The sequence below is a fragment of the Cryptomeria japonica genome, chromosome 7 (assembly GCF_030272615.1).
Source record: "Cryptomeria japonica chromosome 7, Sugi_1.0, whole genome shotgun sequence".
Classification (NCBI taxonomy): Eukaryota; Viridiplantae; Streptophyta; class Pinopsida; order Cupressales; family Cupressaceae; genus Cryptomeria; species Cryptomeria japonica.
Window position 1 is genome coordinate 453,259,351 of NC_081411.1, and position 13,702 is coordinate 453,273,052.

The window sequence follows — 13,702 nt, forward strand, 5'->3', positions numbered from 1 at the left end:
CACCTTGGATCAATTCATGAACCAAAAAAAGAAGAGAGGTGGAAGATATGATAACCACCCTTATGCTCCAAGAGATTACCAGCAAGCCCTCAGAAAGGTTACTCTAGTGATGTAGAGCATCCAACCAAATCAACCTATTAGGGGAGATTTCTTTCTCCCAACTCACCTAATAAAAAAAGGTGATTTCTCTCCACAAAGCAACATAGACTCAGAAGGTTACTGACCCTCTCAAGTTGCCTCAACACACCAAGGACTGACTCCTACTACTCAAACTTACATCCAACCATGGTATCATGCTCAAATAGGTCATAATAATACATTGAGATCCAAAATGAAACACCTCTACACCAAACACCATAGATTCACTCAATGGCCAACAAGACTAGGCCTTTCCCAATTAGGACTACCAATGGCTTACTCACACAGCTCACAATGCCAAATAGGCATACCCCAACCCAATGAATTTCATGGAGACATTATTGAGACTCCCTTCCATGGCCAAAACACTTGACTCAACCCACCCATCCACCCTAAAAGACATGAGACACACTGCGACAATAATTTTGTCCTACTATGACAGTCACAAACTCCTCGAGAACAGTCTTACTCCCTTTCACCATATCACATATATAACATTATAAACATTAACCAATTTGATGGGAAGCCTTCCTACTTCCTTCTCAGACACCAAACTCGTCAATAAACCTGCTCCTTGGGTTGCAAAATGCATGAACTCAGTCCACTATTTTTGTGATGACAACCATACTCAAGGTTTTTGGACAGTCAATTATTTCTTTGACATTTTGTCTTGTTCAAGGTTAAATAAGGTTTGGGACACATTAATGGACCCTCCACACACTCTGTCAAACATCCACAAACCCTTGGTAAAACTTCCTTTGCATACTCATAGATCAAACCCTTCAACACTTGCTATTATGACAGACTGAGACAAGAATTTCAGTCCTTCCCATCAATGTTTGCACGTGCTTCTTGCTATTTGAAACCCTGCACACATATGAATATGATAGAGAAAGCTAATATACACGTGCATGCCCAATTTGGGGCTTATTCAATAACAAATATAAAAGTTTTCACATTTTGATTGCTCTTGGTTTACCCTAAGGAGTTGACTGATTTTACCAAATCTACAATAACTTTTCAAATACAGATCCAAAATTAATGAAACCCAAATAAAATGAAATTATATTCATGCCACTTCAATCTCCAACCAGTTCCCAATGCCAATCAAAGCATTTGATGGTGGAAAACACATGAAGAACAGATTGCAATGTTCAAAAAACTGAGAAAGAGTGCAGGGAATTCAATAGTTTTGATTGATTTTCTCCAAATATCATCAAACTGTTGGCCATTTGGTGGAATTGATTATGTGTTGCATTGATGTTTTGTCATTGATGTCAACACTAGCTGTTTGGATGCTTTACCGACACCCTTCTGGTCCCGATAGGTTGAGTGGTTTCTGGTTAACTTGGATCCGACATGATCTGGTACTCTAGTATAATCTGGTGATGGAATTGGTTTGTTCATAATGCTTATACTCATATTTGGTCAGTTGGTTTTGGTCTGGTGATTGGATGCTATCCTACTTACTTAGAAGATTGGTTTCTGGTTTCGACGAGGGTTTCACCAGTAGAGCTTTTAGTGTAGATCTTTGATGAATTGCATAATTGGTGTTGGTGTAGCTTTTGATGGAGTTTCAGGATGCTGTTGGTGATCATGTTCGAGACTTGGAATTTAGAGATCATTGCTGAGCCGTGTGGACCTATACTTGGTCCCGGTTGATCTAGGTTATCGACCGACATTAATGTAACATGTGGATAGGAGTTATTGTTGTATTTTTGGGATGTCTTATGTGTTGATATTATTTGTTTGGTCTAAGGCCGACATGGTTTGTAATTATGTAATTGGTTTATTGTCTGGTGGCCAACTTGATTGTTTATGGTCGAGGGTTTGTATAAATAAGATGTAAAATATCATTGTAGATCATCATGGTTAATGTAAGAGGTCATGGTCAAGGAATGTAATGTGCGAATAATGTAATATCATTTAGGCAGAGGAGTTGGTCGATCATTGGAGATCGAATTGGGTTTGTGTAAGAGGATTTAGTCCTCTGATATTGAGCTTAATCGGAACCATACTCAGGCATAGGAGATGCTATCTTTTGCAGTTCAACACTTCTCCGGATTGTAGTCTGGATTTGTATGTATTTAGTGAGACTCATTTTGTGATGAGCAGTGTGCTCTAGGCTGTTGGCCTTCCTACAAGTGCAAGCCCCTTAATTGTAATTCACATACTTACTACAGAAGTAATATCTGACTGTGGGTAGGATTCCCACCATGGTTTTTCCCTTTACCGGGTTTTCCACATACAAATATTGGTGTTGTGTGGATGGCTTTTATTTTGTGATTATTGTTTATGCTTAATTGGATTAACTACTATTCTGGTATTATTGTTTTGGGTTTTGGTATTAAAGTTTAAATTGCTAATGCTTCCGGTAATATGTGCCAACTGATTCACCCCCCCTTCTTAGTTGTTTTCCGGTTATCTAAACTGTCTAACAATTGGTATCAGAGCTTTGGTTCTCTCCGCAGAAATCTTAACCGCTTGAGGAAGATCCTATGGCAACTAACAATTCAAGTTCATCCAGCTCTTCTGGAGCTATCTTTCGAAGGGATATACTGAGGCTTGAAGGAACAAACTATACGGTATGGAAGATTTGGATGGAGACTCATATGAGATATCTTGGTAAGGAGATTTAGGAGATCACATAGAATGGTGTCACACCCTTTGATCCGGGATCTGGCAATCCTCCTCCGACAAACCTGGACAAGGAGCTTGAGAATGATTGTAGAGCAAGATAAGCCCTCTTGTGTGCACTTTCTGATCATCAAATATCGGGATTAACAGACAAATCATCTAGAAAGGCTATATGGGATAAGTTGTAGACTCTTAATGAAGGTGACCCTACAGTGAAGATTGCTAAACTTGATGGTTATCGGGTGAGATATGAAAACTTGCTAAACTCAGGCATAGGAGATGCTATCTTTTGTAGTTCAACACTTCTCTGGATTGTAGTATGGATTTGTATGTATTTAGTGAGACTCATTTTGTGATGAGCAGTGTGCTCTAGGCTATTGGCCTTCTTGCAAGTGCAAGCCCCTTAATTGTAATTCACACTTACTACAGAAGTAATATCTGACTATGGGTAGGCTTCCCACCGTGGTTTTTCCCTTTATCGAGTTTTCCACATACAAATCTTGGTGTTGTGTGGATGGCTTTTATTTTGTGATTATTGTTTATGCTTAATTGGATTAACTTCTATTCTGGTATTATTGTTTTGGGTTCCAGTATTAAAGTTTAAATTGCTAATGCTTCCGGTAATATGTGCCAACTGATTCAACCCCCCTTCTTAGTTGTTTTCCGATTATCTAAACTGTCTAACAATGGGTATCAGAGCTTTGGTCCTCTCTGCAGAAATCTTAACCGCTTGAGGAAGATCTTATGGCGACTAACAGTTCAAGTTCATCCAACTCTTCTGGAGCTATCTTTCGAAGGGATATACCGAGGCTTGAAGGAACAAACTATACAGTATGGAAGATTTGGATGGAGACTCATATGAGATATCTTGGTAAGGAGATTTAGGAGATCACACAGAATGGTGTCACACCCTTTGATCCAGGATCTGGCAATCCTCCTCTGACAAACCTGGACAAGGAGCTTGAGAATGATTGTAGAGCAAGAGAAGCCCTCTTGTGTGCACTTTCTGATCATCAAATATCGGGATTAACAGACAAATCATCTGGAAAGGCTATATGGGATAAGTTGTAGACTCTTAATGAAGGTGAACCTACAGTGAAGATTGCTAAACTTGATGGTTATCGGGTGAGATATGAAAACTTGAAGATGGAAGAAGATGAAAGGATTACTGCATTCATGGAAAGGGTAAATGAGATTGTTATGGGAATTCAATGTTGTGGTGGAACTCTGAGCGAAGATGAAATTGTTTTTAAAGTCCTGAGATCCCTACCACCAGCTTACAAAATGAAGGCTACTGCTATCAATGAGTTGAGAACAATGGATAATACATCTGTCAACATGAAACTATCTGTTTTTGAGCTTGACAAATTTGGACCTTCGGGAGCTGTGAAGAATGAACCTTCTTTTCATGCATCTACATCTGCAACTGGTAAGCAAGACTGGAAAGCTTTATATTCAAAAGAATTAGAAGATATGAAAAGAGAAGATGATGAGTTTGAGCAACTTGAAGCACTATTTTCTAGAAGAGTACTGAAAGGACTGATAGGAAGTAAGTATGAAGGAAAAGCACATTTTAAATGTTTTGCATGCAATAAGATTGGTTATTTTGCATCTAGGTGTTCTGAAAGGAATTCAAGATTTGAAGAAAGAGTTAAAAGATCATTTAAGCCTAACCTTGGATATCAGAACAAGTATAGATTCAAGAAAAACAAAGATAAATCATGTTACATAGCGGATGAGGAAGGCATTACTGATTCAGATGATGAACCGTCAGAAGACTCTGCTAGTGGATCTGACAATGGGAAAGAATAGGTATTCCTGGCTATCAAGGAAGATGATCCGACATTGGAAGAGAATGTACCTGAGGAGAAGGCACTTGTTGCTAAAATGGAGGACAAGGATGAATAGGTAATTGACAGTGGTTGTTCACATCATATGATTGAAGATAAAAGGAAGTTTATGTCTTTGCAAGAATTTGATGGTGGACTAGTTAGATTTGGAGATGCCAAGGCATGCATGATTAAAGGAAAAGGAACTATATCATTGGATGGTAAGAACAATACTGACAATGTTTATTATGTTGAAGGTTTGAAGCATAATCTTTTGAGTGTAGGACAATTGGTAGACAAGGGTTATCAATTACAGTTCAAGGATGGAAAATGCAAAATCATTAATAGATCTGGATTGGAGATTGCAACTGGTACACAAACAAAAGGTAATATATTTCATTTGAATTCCAGTGAGAAAATTGTTTTGATTACACAGATTAATGAGAGTTGGCTATGACATAAAAGGCTATGTCATGTGAATTTTGATTGCATTGTGAAGATCAATTCAACTAAGTCTGTTAGAGATATACCTAAGATTATGAAGCCCTATAATCTGCTATGTAAAGAATGTCAAATGGATAAATATGTTAGAACCTCTTTTAGGAGTATACAAAATAAATCAAATGATGTTCTTGATCTTATTCATACTGATTTGTGTGGCCCTGCTAGAGTTAAAAGTTTTCATGGTGATAGATATTTCATGCTAATCATTGATGATTATTCTAGAATGATGTGGGTTACTTTTTTGAGAGAAAAATCTGAAGCATTTGCTTTAAGGCTAAAGTGGAAACTAAGACATGATTGAAGATTAAATGTTTGAGATCAGATCATGGTGGAAGATTAAATGTTTGAGAGCAGAATGGAGTTGTGGAAAGGAAAAACAGAACTATCTTGGATGTTTTTAGAACAATGATGATGGAAGCTAATCTACCTCATATCTATTGGAGAGAAGCAGTGAGTACAATGGTTTACACATTCAATAGAGTACATATCAAAGGAGAAACCGATAAGACACATTATGAATTATGGTTTGGCAATACACCTACAGTAAAGTATTTCAAAATTTTTGGTAGTAAATGTTATATCAGGAGAGATGATACTATTGGGAAATTTGATCCTAGATGTGATGAAGGCATATTTCTTGGTTATTCTAATGAAAGAAAAGCATATAGATGTTATAACAAGATATTACAGAGAATTATGGGGAGTTCTAATGTCAAAGTAGACGAGCTAAACAAAAGTCAAATCAGAGTTTATGAGAAGGAACTGACAGTGGAAATGATTATATCTGAACTGATAGAACCTTTACCGGAACAAAGAGTTGAACCAGTTACTCCGGCAACATGAGATAATTCTATAGTAACTGAAGAACATGGAAGAGGAACAGAGAGTCAAAAGACTCCTAGGTATGTGAGATTGAATCATTCTGAAGATCAAATCATTGGGGATAAGAGAATTGGAGTGATGACAAGAAGAAGACTGGCAACTAGTGAGGTATGTTTAATTTCACAAGTTGAACCGGTATCAATAATTGAGGCATATAAATATGAACATTGGTTAAAAGCTATGGAAGAAGAATTAGACTAGATTGAGAAAAATAACACATGGACTTTGGTTCCCCGACCTAAAAATAAAAATGTCATTGGAACTAAATGGGTTTTTAGTAATAAATTGAATGAGGATGGTTAGGTTATAAGTAATAAGTCTAGATTGGTTTGTAAAGGATATTCTCAGAAGGAAGGAATTGATTATGGAGAAACTTTTGCACTGGTAGCTAGGATTGAAGCTGTAAGATCATTTCTTGCCTATGCTACTTATAAAAACTACAAATTTTATCAGATGAATGTTAAATATGCATTTTTGAATGGAGATCTTGAAGAGGAAGTTTATATTGAGAAACCTGATGGTTTTTCACTATTAGATGATACTGATATGGTTTGCAGGTTAAGGAAAGCTTTATATGGTTTGAAACAAGCACCTAGAGCTTGGTATGAAAGGTTGGATAAATATCTTTTGAATCTTGGTTTTACTAAGGGCAGTGTTGACAATAATTTATATTATAAAATCAATGATGATGATATACTGATTGTTGAAGTATTTGTTGATGACATTATTTTTGGAGGTGAACATAAATTATGCATAATATTTTCTAAGAATATGGAGAAAGAATTTGAGATGTCTATGATTGGTGAGATGCAATTTTTCTTAGGTTTGCTGATTACTCAGACTGACAAAGGTATTTTTACCTGTCAAACTAAATATGCTAAGGAATTATTGAAGAAATTTGGTATGGGAGATTCTAAACCGGTAAGTACACCTATGGTTACAAGTGAGAAATTAATAAGAAAAGATGTTTTTGCACCGGTAAATCCTACAAGATACAAATCTATAATTGGAGGTCTACTTTATTTGACTCAGACTAGGCCTGACTTTATGAATGCTCTTTGTATTGTTTCAATATTTTAGAGTGATCCTAGAGAAAATCATGAGATGGCAGTGAAAAGGATTTTTAGATACTTGCAAGGTACATTATTATATGGCTTATGGTACCCTAAGGATGATAACTTCACTTTATGTGCATATATAGATGCTGATTGGGCTGGAGATGTTGATGATTGGAAAAGCACTTCGGATGGAGCTTTCTTTCTTGGAAAGAAGCTAGTTTTATGGATCAACAAGAAACAATCATGTTCTTATTTATCTACTGTTGAAGCTGAGTATGTTGCTGCTGGTACTAACTGTACACAAGTTTTATGGATGAAGAAAATGTTGAAGGATATAAAGGTGGATTGTGATGCACCGATAGTTATTCATTGTGATAACACTGCTGCTATTGATATATCAAAGAATCCGGTATTTCATTCTAAGACAAAGCACATATCTATCAAGTATAACTTTTTGAAGGAGAAGGTGGAATAAAATGAAGTTTGACTGGTTTATGTGAACACTAAAGAACAAATTGTAGATATTTTCACTAAACCTTTATCCAAGGAATGATTTGAGTAACTGAGAGACAGGTTGGGGGTTTCTGCCCCTCCGACAAAGACTTGATTGATGCGGTTTGGCATCAGTCCGACATGAATTATCAAAGATACTATTCATTCTGGCACTGATGTGGGATTCTACTGCTCAGGGGGAGTAGTCAGCTTTGAGATTCAGAGGCTTATGTTTTTGCTTTGATCTTTCTTTCAGATTTCTAGCATTGATCTCAAAGGGGGAGTGATATTGATGTGAAAAAGTTAAAGATATTAGTGAAAGGGGGAGAGAGATTGATATTCAGAGCTATATGCAGATTGTTGGCTGTCTTCCACAAGGGGAGACTTGTTTGGCATTTCTTGGTACTTAGATGTTTTTCACATTTGGTGTTGCCATCAATGCCAAAGGGGGAGATTGTTGGCCATTTGGTGGAATTGATTATGTGTTGCATTGATGTTTTGTCATTGATGTCAACACTAGCTATTTGGATGCTTTACCGACACCCATCTGGTCCTGGTAGGTTGAGTGGTTTTTGGTTAACTTGGATCTGACATGATCCGATAGACTCTGATATAAACTGGTGATGGAATTGGTTTGTTCATAATGCTTATACTCATATTTGGTCAGTTGGCTTTGGTCTGGTGATTGGGTTCTATCTTGCTTACTTAGAAGATTGGTTTCTGGTTCCGGCGAGGGTTTCACCGACAGAGCTTTTAGTGGAGATCTTTGATGAATTGCATAATTGGTATTGGTGCAACTTTTGATGGAGTTTCAAGATGCTGTTGGTGATCATATTCGAGACTTGGCATTTGAAGATCATTGCTGAAGCATGTGGACCTATACTTGGTCCCGATTGATTTAGGTTATGGATCGACATTAATGTAACGTGTGGATAGGACTTATTGTATTTCCAAGATGTCTTATGTGTTGATATTATTTGTTTGGTCTAAGGACAACATGGTTTGTAATTATGTAATTGGTTTATTGTTTGGTGGCTGAACTGATTGTTTATGGTTGAGGGTTTGTATAAATAAGATGCAAGATCTCATTGTAGATCATCATGGTTAATGTAAGAGGTCATGGTCAAGGAATTTAATGTGCAAATAATGTAATATCATTTAGGCAGAGGACTTGGTCGATCATTAGAGATCAAATTAGGTTTGTGTAAGAGGATTTAGTCCTCTGGTATTGAGCTTAATCAGAACCGTACTCAGGCATAGGAGATGCTATATTTTGCAGTTCAACACTTCTCCGGATTTTAGTCTATATTTGTATGTAGTCAGTGAGACTGCTTTTGTGATGAGCAGTGTGCTCTAGGCTGTTGGCCTTCTTGCAAGTGCAAGCCCCTTCATTGTAATTCACATACTTACTGCAGAAGTATTATCTGATTCTGGGTAGGCTTCCCACCATGGTTTTTCCCTTTACCGGGTTTTCCACGTACAAATCTTAGTGTTGTGTGGATGGCTTTTATTATGTGATTATTGTTTATGCTTAATTGGATTAACTGCTATTCTGGTATTATTGTTTTGGGTTCTGGTATTAAAGTTTAAATTGCTAATGCTTCCGGTAATCTGTGACAACTGATTCTCCCCCTCCTCTCAGTTGTCTTCCGGTTATCTGAACTGTCTAACACAACCAAACCCTCACAACCCAAGGGATGGTGTCTTTAAAGCCTATTAAATCCTCCAAATGGATATAACCAACTTTTGAGGTGGTTTCAACAACCACACAACTAATTACACTTTTCAACACAAAGTTGCTTGACAACTTTTGTGACAATATGAGCAAATTTGGCAATTGTTAATTCTTGTAATGTGGTGAATGTGTGAATGAGAGGAAAATGGGTTGGGATTGGGGGTTTGACTTTAGGTCAAACCCTGGTTTGGGAATTAACCAAGTAATGAAAGAAAGTACTTGCAAGTAGATGTAAATGAAAGACTAAATTTTAAATCACGTCAAGGGAGGTTGTGATAGCAATGTTGATAGAAATGCTTGTGTGGAATTGAATGTTAGAATCATTCTCCTCTTCAATGGTTGAATCCTTGACTTGAATGCAACACGTAGCCTTGAAGGGAGACTTGAGAATTCTCAATGCTGGAAAAGAATGCTTGAATGCTTGATCGCAATTTTATCCAGCTTGACCAACTTACAACTTTACAACTTACCCAAATGAGAGGGAAAATTCAACTTAAATACATGTCAATTAGGGTTAATGAAATTGATTTTTGTCACAGGTCTACATAGGGGAAATTTCCCACTCACTGCACAACCTACAATGCAGGTTTTAAGAAAGATCCTGCCCCAAAATAGGGAAGGGATAGGGGCACCACACCCCTGTCCTACCCCTTTCTCCAGGGCAGAGTGTAGACAGGGTGGTTCGAAGTCCAACTAAGAAGCTGATTCTGAGGGTTGAGCAGTCTCTGGTCTCCAATTAGGCTAGAGGATTCGATCTCATGTGCGTGAGGACCCTAATACAATCAAAAATTGCTCGAGTCATAATTTTATGACACTACATTTAGCCTCCACTTTAGTGAGAGTATGAGTGTACGCTAATACTGCTGGTAAAGTACAAGGAAACAAGATTGAAAGACTTTTACCACGTCAAGGAGGCATGATGCGCCAAGCCCCCAGTGGACTTAGGATCTTATGACTTCGATTGACAAAGTAAAAGGGAAGATCAAGAAGGAAAGAACCATGAATGCAAGTAGAAAATTTCCCCTCACTATGAGTCATGAAAGCAAGGATACTAAAGATTACAAAGAAAAACAAATTTCACTATTTAATTCTAAGTATCAAGAAGGAAAATATGAGCATAGTGTATTCCCCCACGTTAAAGCGATCGCGCGTGCTGTATCAGGAGCGATTGATTTAAGGTGGGATATACCCAAGAGAGAGAAGAGAGGAAGCACATTATCACAAGGATTTAGCCCGCAATTGAGGAATAAACCCAAGGATAATGAACACAAAACATGAGGTACGAGGTAGTTTCACTTTCCTCGGGGTCAATATGCTGTATGATAACTCATGTATATTATGTATGGATATGTGCATATAATAATCATCATTCCCCAAAGAAGGACACTAACTTAGAAGAAAGGGAAGATAGTATGTCTTTTGAGTCAACATGAAAAAGACCAAGAAAATATCTCAATGCTTTGCATCGTCCCCAAGTAGACATTTAGGGAACAATAGAAAAACATGGATACACATAGAATAATGGTCACAAAAGAGCAAGAAAGGAGAGAGAGAGAAGATCTATAGTGCAAATATTGCTAATCTAGCATGACATCCGCCTCCCGATCTTGCTGTTCACTATTTCAGGAAGGTGAGCAACGTGCCAGAGGAGCGACATTGAGCACAACAAATGGAGCTATCACAAGATCCAAGCAAGGAGTATGCTCATATTGTAAGTCACTTTGTTTGATTCTAGGAGCTAGGATTAGGGTTTGTGAAAATTCAGTTGATAAATGCTTGTCTACATCAACATATTCATACTCACTATCAGAAGCATTAGGAGTTGTATTTCCATTATGAATAACATTTTCACCCATTTCTTCATTAAATTTTAGAGAAAGAGGAGCAAGAACACGAATAGGAGTAAAACCATCACATGTTTTGTGCAACTTATGATTTGGAGATGTAGGTTGAATATATTGCTTAGGAGAAAAGGGAATCATGTCAACTGTTGGAGTCTGAGGAGATTGAATAGTTTGAGAGATAGCTTCACGAGATCGAACGTCTTCGCTAGCGTTCTCTCGCACAATGAATTTGTCGAGGCTTAGTGGAAGAATGAGAAGGAGGAGGAATATTTGGTGAAGGAGGAATATTCTCATCTTTGATAGTTGAAGGTTTAGGTTGAGGTCTTTTAGGTTGGATAAGAGGAGAACCAGGCCTCTTCTCTCTATAAGAGGAAGGAGGCATAACTACACCATACAAAGGAGGAATATTAGGTGTAGGAAGGAGACCCAGTCCATCATGAGGAGGAGGTACAAGTCTAAGCTTAGGAGAAATATTGTTGTTCTTCTTAGGAGAAGGTATAGTCACATCCATAGGAATAGGTTGGTGATCTTACTTAGGAGGGAGATTAGTTCTATCTGTGATGGGAAGAACCTCATCTTGAAGAATAATAGGAATATCAAGTGTTGGGGATCTAGGTTGACTTAAGGAAAAGATCATATCTTTCTTCCATTTTTTATAAGATTGAAAAAGAGCATCACTCCTTGATGGAAGAGATTGAAATTGTTTAGGCCAAAAGAAATCAATAGGAAGACCGGGGCTTCTTTCGAATGGACGAAATAAGCTATGGTTCACAATTATGATTTCTCCATGGTGAGGAAATTTCAAACACTTGTGGATTGGAGAAGAAATAGCCTTCATGGAAGATAGCCAAGGATAGCCCAACTTCACACAGAATTTCTCATAAGGGTATGATAACAAAGTCAACATCCATGGATTTAGTATGAACTTCAACAGGAAGGGTGATAGAGCCAATGGTAGGAAAAGAGAATCCATCAAATAACTGCACAACCACATTAGAAGGATCATATATTGGTTTATGCAATCGTAAAGTGAAAAGATACTCTTCAGTTATGACATTAACCATGCAAGAGGGATCAATAAGGGCACCACAGCAAGGGATATCCTTAACCTTCGCAACTATGTATAAAGGGCCATCGGGTTCTCTAATGGTGTCACTAGGGTCAAATGTAATACAAGGATCCTTAGGCGTATCTTGTGTTTTTACCATATTTACCAAGTTTGGAGCCATAGAGGTGAATTCTTCAGAAGAGAAAGAATTAGGCACAATCTCAATAACGTTAGAGGTATGAGAAGGCAAGAGATCAGTGAAAATCTTAAGATTTTGATTAGGAGGAGCTACTGATTTATTCCCTTTATCATTCACACCTGCCATAGATATAGTATTATTATCAATCAAGTCTTGAATCTTATTCTTCAATGCAAAACATTTCTTAGTATCATGACCAAGCTGACAATGAAATTGACAAAATGATTTGTTATCAAAATAAGGGGATGCAAGTTTAGAAGGATCAACTGGTTTTATAGGAGGAAGTTTGATAACATTTCTGTGCAACAACTGAGACATAATACTATGTAAAAATTCATTCAAAGAAGTAAACTGTCTTTCTCTTTGGAAAAATTTAAAAATAGAAGGCACACCTATTGTAGCATTCACATTGTTGTTGTTGATTGTATCATTGAACTTGATGAAGCTTTTTGTTGGTTTGAACTTCACAAATGGTTGTTGAACATTCTCCCCCTTATCACTTGGAGCCATAGGAGTGGATTGATCCATTTGACTCACAACCAATTGATAATTGTGGAGTGTTGCGCACAACTGCAAAAAGGAAGCAAACTCAGACAAAAGAAGCTTTCATATCTTTTTGTAAATTAGAAATGAAAATTCTTTGAATATCATTATCAGGTACATGAAAATAAATTTGAGCACACAAATGCTTATATCTACCAATGAAATTGGTCACTTTTTCTTTAACACCTTGTTTACGATGCATTAAATCAGTCAAAGTGATTTTAGGACCAATGTTGTTTTGAAATTGTTGGATGAAAGCATGTGCTAGTTGTTGAAAGGAAGTGATTTTATAAGAGGGCAAAGAGAAATACCATTGTAAATATTTATCTCTTAGTTCTTGTAAACAATTTTGCAAGCAATCTTTGATCATAAGCAAAATCGGTACACAAGGTTTGAAATGTTTTCACATGCGTAAGAGGATCACCTTTTCCATTATAGAGTTATAATTGAGGGATCTCAACTTGTTTAGGTGGCATGAATTTAACAATATCAAGAGAAAGTGGGCTCGCAACATCAAAGGTGGGCACACTAAACTTGGATTGAATCATATAAGCAATTTGTTGTTGTAATGAAGACACAGTTTGAGCAAGATTGTTAATTGTCACTTCAGTAGAAGAATGGATGTTAGACATAGTTGATTGAGAAGGTGGTGTGATGTTATTGAAATAAGGCATGGACTGAGAATAATGTGGTGGGACATTATGATAAGTAGGCATAGGTAATGATTGGGTAGGAAAAGGGACACTTAAAGGAGGAGCAAAGTTGTTGAAGGAATTGCCCCCTTGTGTCACAT